This window comes from Lupinus angustifolius, chromosome LG01 (genome assembly GCF_001865875.1).
Source record: "Lupinus angustifolius cultivar Tanjil chromosome LG01, LupAngTanjil_v1.0, whole genome shotgun sequence".
Taxonomy (NCBI): domain Eukaryota; kingdom Viridiplantae; phylum Streptophyta; class Magnoliopsida; order Fabales; family Fabaceae; genus Lupinus; species Lupinus angustifolius.
The window spans coordinates 33757897-33768593 of NC_032009.1; the positions used below are offsets into that span (position 1 = coordinate 33757897).

Genomic DNA, 10697 nt, shown 5'->3' on the forward strand with positions numbered 1-10697 from the left:
TTTGATATCTCAGCATATGATGAAGACTCTCCTCAGCAGAAAACTCCACATAATGGGTATCATCAGGTGAAAAAAATCATTTTCTCTCTCTCTAGCTAGTGCTTATCCTTGGAAAGCTGAGGCTTTGTTTAGCAATTTGGTTTTCTAATATTCCATTCTTTTTGCAGAGTCTTGATTTTGTATGCTCAACAAATCCACGAAGTGAGTATAGCATCTGATTCAAACCTTTTTTTGTTGTTTATCATTTGGATCTTGGTTGATATAATTCACATATGTTTCTTTTCTGCTAATGTAGATGAGAATTCTCGGTCAGGAGCAGAACTAAAATCAAAAGCTATTTCTCACAAAGTAGCTTCCCGAAAATTAGCAGCACCTGCACCACTATCACTTCCCACTTCTGCTCCTCAAAATGTATGGATATGAATTTATAACATATTTGGAGTCTCTTAACTTTAAATTATTAGCTAAGCTCCACCGAGTAGGCTCTTTTATTTTTCAGCATTCTGTTGGGACAATTCAAGTAGGAGATTCAGTTTATGTGATCCTAACACATTGTTGAATAATTGCAGAGACAAAAGGATAGCAATTTTGACTCTGAAAGACTTGCTGCAACAAGAAAACGGCTCCATGAGAATTATAAAGAAGTTGCAAATGGTGAGATTTTCTTTTCCTTAGTTATTCATTTTCGTTCTATTTCAATAATGTTTCTTTGCATTACTGATAGAATTTTTGTTTATGTTGGTGGATGTCTGTAGCTAAAAAGCAGAGAAAGATTCAAGTGATAGATCTCCATGAGTTACCTAAATCCAAGAACAAGAATGTCTTCTTTGCAAAGAAACAACAAAGTTTGCATGGAAGGTTCCGATGAAGCACATACAATCAAGTTTAATATTAAAAGGCTTCTATGGTGTGTACAAATGTAAAAGAAGTTTTTGTGGGAGTGATAAGGGATAAATCTTACACCCTTATAATCCCTTTTCATTTTTACTCCCCCAACGTAGCAACCCGTATGGTTTTTCATTCATTTAATTTATTATAGCAACAAGAAAATCAATAATATTTACTTGGAAAACGATAGTTTTCCACTTGTCACAGTCAAATAAACCACATGGCAAAATAAAATCAGTGGTCTACTTTCCTATGTTATTTTGGTCTTGATTGTTTATGTTCTTAGTACCTTGGGGAATTATAAATCCAAAAATAATGATGGATCACAATAATATTAACATATATATATTTCAACATAATATATCATAGCAATTTTTTCGTTGAAAACAAAATTAAGGTAAAACTATTGAACTACAAAAGAATAAATAATACATAAATCATTCAATGGGAATGTCAGTAATAGTGATGAGGTATTGTAAAAGTATTGAACCTCCCTTAACTTATTCTAGGATGCTTGACTATTCTTAAATTATAATGCAAAGTTATCCTGTTATAAATATAATAACAGCTGAGATCTCATATAGTATTTTTAGAAACTATCGAGTTTACTTTTCTTACGCAACATGACATATTTTTCTGCCATAATTTATAAAATGAATCATGGCCAACAAATTCTTAAAAACGCGCCTCAGCTACTAAATAACCTTGAAGATTAAAGTGGAAGTAAATTGATTACGAGTCACTATTTTGAAATCTTTCTAGTACAAAGATATTGCCTTTGTCATCCCTTCCTATTCTAATATGAAGAAAAATGTATCAATTGACCATGTAAATTTTTTAGTTAATCATGTATTATTCATTTTTAATTATGACTGTACATTAAAAAATAATATAAATAAAAAAAAATTATCTATAAATCTTTGCACTGACAATTGATAGTGCATAAATATTACACTCTTGACATATCTATTATACAGTGGAATTAAGAAAAAGCCTCAACTCTCAATTTCAGCAATAACATAGAAAACAATATATTTAAGGTTGCTTAACTAAAAAAAAATATTAAATTAAAAAAAAAAGAATAACCACTCATTTCAGTCCTTAATGTTTTTTTATCTTATCTGTCTTATCCTTCAAAAATTGAAAAACTTAAATAATGTCAAAAATTTCAAATATATGTCAAATTAGACCTTCTTTAGATCAAATTAGTTCTTATCAAATATTGTAAAACATGCTAAATTCTTTGAAACCATTTTGAGTTTTTCAAATTTTGATGGATCAAACCGGTAAACTCAGAAAACATAAGGAACTAAAATGAGTATTTACCCCGTAAAAATAGGATACCTAATTTCCAGCCATCCCTCTGGGTTGAAGATGCCCTACAAAATATCATAATTTTCTGAAACACATTCATCAACTGTGCATGCAAGGTGAAATTAAATTAGAGTGAACAATTTTACTAATCTAGAAGGAAACAAAAATGCAAAAACTCACTAGCATACCTGATCAGGAGTGACTATCATGTTTTCAAAATTGATGTCAACACTCTAAGAATTGAAGTATTAGCTAATTAGGTTGTTACTCTGCAGCAAAATTAATACAATACAAAGAAATAAAGTGGCCAAAGAAGAATTGGATCTTTAACTGTTGTGGAAGAAAGGTCAAAAATTCGATATCTATGAGCGACATTTGTTGAGAAATATAGTCACCCATCTTAAAATGGATTAGTTCCTTACCTTATAAAAAAATATTAAAAAAATGTCAATAATAATTATACGTATAAAGCAACCATCAACATAATCATTCATTAAAATAATATCTTTTAACCACTAATTAAGAATTAGAAATTCTGCATAGTTTGTATCTTATGAGGTTTAATGATAATGATTTCTTTTAAAATCTAAAATCAAAGTGAAAAAACAGCCATATGATGCAAAGTTGAAGTGCATTGTATATGTTGTACCTTGGCTATATCTATATTGTAGAAAAACTCATCCAATGAGATAAAATCTGTGAGGCCTAGCTTGGTTCTCTTTGATCCCAAAATTGAGATTGTGCTATAAACAAGCCTCCACCATCCACCCATCTCCCATTATACTAGAAACATATTAGAAAATTATCTGAATGGCAATGAGATGAAGCATTGAAGATTTGAAGTTACCTTCTCCAATTCTAGAGTTGAATTCTGTGATTCTAGCTGCTTCAACAAACTCTCTATTTCATTTTTCATAGCAGATGGGGTTCCAAAAATCCCCATTTTGATTCCTTGAACCATGTTTTAATGCAACCAATTTCTAATTCCATCATATTATTCTTCATACATTGTTAAGCCATGCTTAGCTTACAATAATATAAAGATATGAAGATAATTGAAGTGTATTGTGTACCTTCAAGAGTTGGGTAAAGTTGTGTCTTCTTCTGAGCAAGTGTTTCATCTTCAACTAAGTCTGAGCTAGAGTTGGGTTTTGCAACCATTGTGATTGTGTTGGGTCTTAACCATAATAATAGTCTCTCACCAAGTCTTAAGGTAGTGTTTATCCTTGAAGTGTTATTCCCTAGTGGAACCAATCTTTGAAGTTTCATGATACTCATAGTTCTATGAATTAGTGGACTTACATGGGAATCCTGCATTGATGGTGGAACTAGCTGTTGCAAATCATTCTTAATTGATATGGAAGTAAGACTAATGAATTTTGGTAGATGAATTGTTGAGTACATTTAATGATGGCTTTGGAATTACTCCTTGAGTTTGAGAATTATGAAGTCTAACTTAGAAAGTTGGAGTAACAATTTTTAAAGTGTCTTGGAAAATATGATAACAATTAATCATTCACTATGTCTTTATGATAAATCCTTCCTCCCATTTACTATATAAAGGAGACTTGTGAGGAAGAGATATAACAAACAAATGAGAAAAGAACAACATAGAGAGAAAATGAGAGAGTTTATATTCACTTAGTGTGAGATTTGTATTCCTAGTGAGATACTAGAGAGAGTTTGTATTTCCATCTTTTTTGGGTGAGATTGAGTGTTACCTTCTTAGTAAGAGAGAGTCAAATATTATAATCCTACTTTCTATAGTGAAGATATTTTTTGGACTAAGTCCTGTGGTTGTTTCATTCTCACATTGAGAATGTTTTTTCACATTAAAATTCTTGGTGTTATTCTTCTACTCTTCTCTATTTTCTTTATTCACTTGCCGCTTCCGCAAGTGCCCATTTGCATCACACAGAGGAGGGAAATTAGTTCTGAATTTCCTAACATCAGAGCTCCTAGGTTCATTCGGGGAGCTTAGCCTGTGTAGTCCAAGATGGAAGGAGCTGCTAATATCTCATTTGATGGAGACATGTTCAAGTTGACAGCTGACAATTATTCCTATTGGAAGCCCATGATGGATGATCATTTATATTGCAAGGATTGCATAAGCCTATTTCTTGCAAAGACAAACCAGAAGATAAACATGACAGAGATTGAGAGCTTTCGTATCGAAAAGTTGTTGCAATGATTCAGAAGTATATTGATAGAAGTTTATTTGAGACATGTGTCCACATACACAAATGCTTATGAGTTATGGTCGAAATTTGAATCTATGATTCAAAAGAAAACTCCTAGAAATAAAATATCTCTTGTCAGAAGGCTGGTGAAACTCGACTATAGAGATGGTCAGAGTATGATAGAGCACTTTAATTCATTCAAGGGTCTTGTCAACCGATTGACAAAGATAAATATGAAGATAGATGATGAGCTACAAGCATTTCTACTACTAAGTTCGTTGCCTGAAACTGAGATACATTGATGGTCACGCTCAACAACTCAGTCCCTGATGGAAATGTCTCAATGAATACTGTTTCAGACAGTCTGTTGAATGAAGAATCTAGAAGGAAAGAATGGATTACATCCTTCCATTCTGAAGTAAATGTTGTGGAGAGAAGTGGAAGAAGTGAAAATCATGGGAGGAATGAATCTCATGGAAGAAACAAAAAATTTTTACAGGTCGTTCTCAATCTCGCACAAGGTCAATAACATACTATTTTTGTAGTAAAGAAGGACATAAGAGATCTGAATGCAGGTTCCTGAAGAGAGGCCATAAAGCTGGAAATGTTCATCAAGATTTAGTTAATCCAAGAAAAAATGGTCAAAAGTATACCACAGTCATCACCACAAATGATGATGTTCTCCTCATTGGAGAAGACATTTACCTAAACATTACATATATTGATTGTGCTTGGATTGTTGATTATTGTGCTTCTTTTCATTTAAGTCCACATAAATGTTTCTTCTCAAACTATAAGAAAGGTGATTATGGTACTTTGAAAATGGGAAACCATATTACTAGCAAGATTGCGGGAATTGGTGATATTGTGTTGCTAACAGACACGATAAGAAAGCTTGTATTGAAGGAGGTAAGACATATCCCAGATATGCGTCTCAACCTTATCTCAAGGGGTAAGTTGGATGATTCTGGTTTTGTAAGCCACTTTGGTGTTGGAAAGTGGAAACTAGCAAAATGCAACCTAGTTACTGTTAGAGACTCAAAGGAAGGACATTTATACATTATGCAAGGAGGAATTTGTTCTATAAAAGCAAATGTTGCTACCGAATCCAAATATCTTTGGCATATGAGATTGGGGCACATGAGTGAGAGAGCACTTCAGATGCTCGCCAAAGACCATGTTTCAGGTATAAAAGGTCAAATTTTAGATTCCTGTATTGATTGTCTTCATGGTAAACAACATAGAGCCAATTTTCAGAGAATAAACAATCCCTCACGGAGAGATGAAGTACTTGAATTGGTGCATTCAGATGTTTGTGCACCATCTAAAAGATCTCATGGAGGAGCCTACTACTTTGTCATTTTCATAGATGATCATTCAAGAAAAGTATGTGTGTACTTGTTGAAAAGCAAAGATCAAGTACTATCAACATTCAAAGAGTTCCATGCACTAGTAGAACGTGAGACCAGGAAGAAGTTGAAGTGTTTGAAAGCAGATAATGGTGGAGGGTATCGTGGTCCATTTGAAGCCTATTGCAAGGCTTGTGTATCAGACTAGAGAAGACACCACCAAAGACTCCTCAGTTGAATGGAGTAGCTGAGAGGATGAACCACACAATGGAAGAGAAAATCATATGCATGTTGCAAGATGCCAACCTCCCTAGGTCTTACTGGGGTGAAGGAGTGAAGACTATAGTAGATCTAACAAATCAGACACCTTCAAGACCCCTGAACGGAGAAATTCTAAAGGAAGTATGGTACATGAAAAAGGCATCCTTCAAACACCTGAGAGTATTCGGATGCAAAGCCTTCATTCACATTCCGAAAGATGAGAGAAAGAAGTTAGGTGCTAAGACCAAGGAATGCATATACCTTGGGTCTCCAAAGCATGAATATGGCTATAGACTCTGGGATCTGATAATAAGAAAGTCGTAAGTAGCAGAGATGTTGTATTCTTTGAAGATCAGACGATCAAAGATGAGAAAAATCAGCACAAGTCCAAAGCTCGCATTGATTCATGAGTAGAGATTCCTCAACAGATAGATCATGATCATCAGATAGATCTAGAAAAAATAGACCAATAGGCAGATCCTGCTCACACAAAACTGGTCCAGATTAATGAAGAATCAGATCATGATAAAGTGGTGGTAGACACACAAATGTATCAAGAACCCGAGCTAGTAGAGCATCGAATGCAAGTTGAACTAGGGCACTCCGGAAGAGGTAGAATACCTTCTTCAAAGTATCCTGAAGAAGATTATATCACATTGTCGGATAATGGTGAATCTCAAGACTTCTCAGAAGCTATGCAGACAACTGATAAAGAAGAATGGATTAAAGCCATCGAATATGAGATGAACTCGTTATATGAGAACCACACTTATGATCTGATGGGGTTGCCCAAAGGAAGGAAAGCCTTGAAAAAGAAATGAGATTATAGGCTTAAAGTTGAAGAAGGAAGCTCGAGACCAAAGTATAAAGCTCGGATTGTTGTGAAAGGGTGCAATCAGAAGAAATGAGTTGATTTTGATGAGATATTCCCAACAGTGGTGAAGTATTCCTCCATAAGAGTAGCATTGGGTCTAGCAGCTAGCCTAGACTTAGAAGTTGAACAAATTGATGTCAAAACAAATTTCTTACATGGTGACATCAAAGAAGAAATATATATGAAACAACCAAAAGGTTATGAAGAATTAGGCAATGAACATTTAGTGTGTCGTCTGAATAAGAGTTTATATGGTCTGAAGCAAGCCCCGAGACTATGATATAAGAAGTTTGAATCCTTCATGACCAAATACAGTTTCAAGAAGACAATTGGTGATCATTTTGTATTCATTAAAAGGTATGAAGATGAAAACTTTATTATTCTCCTCTTATATGTTGATGATATGTTAACCATCGGGCGTGACAAAACCAAGATTGTTGGTTTGAAGAATGCTTTAAGCAAGTCTTTTGCTATGAAAGACTTGGGTCCTGCAAATCAGATTCTGGAATAAGGATAATTAGATATCATTCTAAGAAGTTGTTATGGCTATCACAAGAGAAGTACATTGAGAAAGTTCTCAAGAGATTCAACACGGATAAGGCAAAGCCCCTCAGTATTCAACTTGCTAGACATTTCAAGTTAACAACAATACAATGTCCAACTAGTGATGAAGAAAGAAAATAAATGAGTAGAATGCCTTATTCCTCTATGGTAATAAGCCTTATGTATGTCATGATTTATACAAGACCAAATATTGTCAATGCAGTTGGAGTTGTGAGTCGGTTCTTGTCCAATCCCGACAAAGAGCATTGGAATGCAGTAAAGTGGATATTGAGATATTTGAGCGGAACTACCAAAAGTTGTTTATGTTTTGGTAATGAAAATACTATGTTAGTAGGATAGATATATGCTGACATGGCTGGAGATGTAGATTCTAGAAAATGTACATCAACTTATCTAACAACCTTTGCAGGGGGAGCTGTATCTTGGCAATCCAAGTTACAAAGATGTGTTGCATTATCAACAACTGAAGCATAATATATTGCAGCATCTAAAGCTGGCAATGAGATAAAATATATGAAAAATATCTTGCATGGGTTGGATCATGTTCAAGATAGATATGTTTTGCACTATGACAACCAAAGTGCAATCCACCTAGCTAAGAATCCTAAGTTTCATTCTCGGACAAAACATATTGATTATCATTATCATTGGATATGAAATGCTTTGGAGGATGGTGAGTTGTTGCTAGAGAAAATTCATACATATGACAACTGGTCCAACATGATGATCAAGACAGTTTCACTCAAGAAGCTAACAAACTATGGTAGAGGTGGAGGACTGCTGATACCCATTAATTAATTCAGGAAGGCGGAGATTTGTTTGGAATCCTTCCTAATTGATGTGGAAGCAAGACCAATGAATCTTGGCAGATGAATTATTGAATACATTCAATAATGGCTATTCCAAAGTCGTTGAATTATTCCTTGACTCTTGAGAATTATGAAGTCTAACTTAGAAAGTAGGAGTAGCACTTTTCAAAGTGTCTTGAAAAGTATGACAATAATTAATCATCTACTATGTCTTTATGATGAAGCCTTCTTCCCCTTCATTATATAAAGGAGACTTGTGAGGAAGATATACAACAAGCAAGTGAGAAAGAACAACATAGAGAGAAAGTGAGAGAATTTATATCCACATACTGTGAGATTTGTATTCCTAGTGAGATACTACATAGAGTTTGTATTTCCATCCTGTTTGGGTGAGATTGAGTGTTATCCTCTTAGTAAGAGATAGTCAAATATTGTAATCTTATTTTCTAGAGTGGAGATATTTTCTGGACTAGGTCCCGTGGTTGTTTCCTTCTCACATTAAGAAAGTTTTTCCACGTTAAAATTCTTGGTATGATCCACTTGCCGCTTCCACAAGTGTCCATTTTGCATCACATAGAGGAGGAAAATTGATTATGAATTTCCTTGTTGGAATTTCTGACAATTTATGGGTCACAAATATAATTCTATAATTGTGTTATGGCCATTATGTAATTAGCCAAAATATAAAATGATCTTCAATAATTAATTTGGTGGCTAATGGCATATGTATCATGAAATAATAATAAGTGTAGATACCTTCAGGCAATTTCTGATTTGATGAAGGGACTGAATCAGAATTATTGCAACTAAAGTAGTAACCACTACGGGGTTACTTTTATGGGTTATGGTCCCCATTTGTAGAGCAACAGGTTTTCAAGTGTAAAGGTTAAGGAGAATAAGGTAGGATGAGAATAGTGTTATCCAGGATAGGATAACACTATCCACCCATCCATAAGGCATGAGGATAAGGTCTCTCCTCCAACACACCAAAAGATAACTTTTCAGAAACTAAGGTATTCTCTCATTCCCCTCTAGAGAGAACAAAAGGAAAGTCATTTGGCGCTCTATCATCTGGAAGATCATCTCACCCTCATACCTTCGAGATTCCGGAAATGGCTCAACAAGGTATGTTCTTCATCTTCACCATGAACTCATTTGGGGTTTCTTCGGTCTGGACCATGGATGTTCCGTTCGGGTGTATGTATGGGCATACATATTAGGTTGTGGGAACAAAGTCATGGTCATAAGGACTTCCGCATTCACTCTATGGATTTCGGATGGAGAAGGAATTTCTCCAACATTCCTAACACTAGCTTAGTGGCCATGGAATGAGACTATCAATAATGAGAGAGAAGGGGAGGGAAAAAATGATGAAGAATATGAGAGGATCATAGCATGGACCTGCAAGTGCTTCTATCTCATTTGTAGAAATCAGTACATGTTTTTATGTCTTCTAAATTAAGGATGTAGAGTGTGGATAGATGGCTCTTTTTGAGACATGTGGTGCAAGTAATTTCCTTTATTTTCAATTCAACACACAAAAAACTATATTAGATTTAATCAATACCATCCATATATTGACATATTGTACGTTCATTTTATATTTGTGAATTTAGATAGATATATATATACACAACAATTAGGAAGTAGATGGAGAAATTATATACACAATCTATATCATTTACAACAATGAAGTCTTAATTTCATTATATAGAGTTAGCTATATGGACCAAATGTTATCTTAATATTTTATCATAAATAATGTGTTAGAAATTCATAATTTCTAATTAAGGTAAACATCATATATTTAATACAATTATATCAGCTATTTATTTTGGGGTTACAAAATAAGTGATCTAATTTTTGGCAACCCATAAGACTTCAAAAACTGATAATAGATATGTGTTTGATGAGTGGATACCCAAATAATTGACCTATAGAGGATAATGAGAACCCTATAAGTTAACACATAAGGAACAGTTATGGTCCCCAATACACCAAATTGTAAATAGTTTCACATCTCCCAATCAGAGAGAAAAAAGGTTCCAAAAGGAATTAAGGATTTGGTTGAGGAATACCATCATACCAAAAACTCTCTCAAATGGTACATCAAATGAGTATATCAAAGAACATGGATTCAGGTATGACTTTGTATCCTTGTTTTATATTATGTGTGAGAATCATGAAATTCAAGATCATAGGATTGATATTTCATCAATCATCAAGAAATATCTATCAAGTGGTATTAGAGCTTTAGGTTCTGAATTTTATGATTCTTTATTAAAGATGTTTTTCCCGAGCTTTTTATGAACCCTAATTTTTAAATTTGGAGATTTTTATGCTTCCGCTATTAGTGATGAAAATTAGGTATTTAGGAATAATGAAGATAACTTTTATCCGCTTCCGCTTATTTGAATTATGAGTAATAAGTATTAAGAATCCTTGAAAAATATGTTGA

At 33.9% G+C, this 10697-nt stretch overlaps 1 long non-coding RNA gene across 1 annotated transcript; it reads left to right on the forward strand.

Moving 5' to 3' along the window:
* Positions 263-838, forward strand: LOC109343168. The gene is made up of 3 exons (XR_002107171.1): positions 263-411; positions 570-654; positions 756-838. It is a non-coding gene; the product is annotated as an uncharacterized LOC109343168 (long non-coding RNA).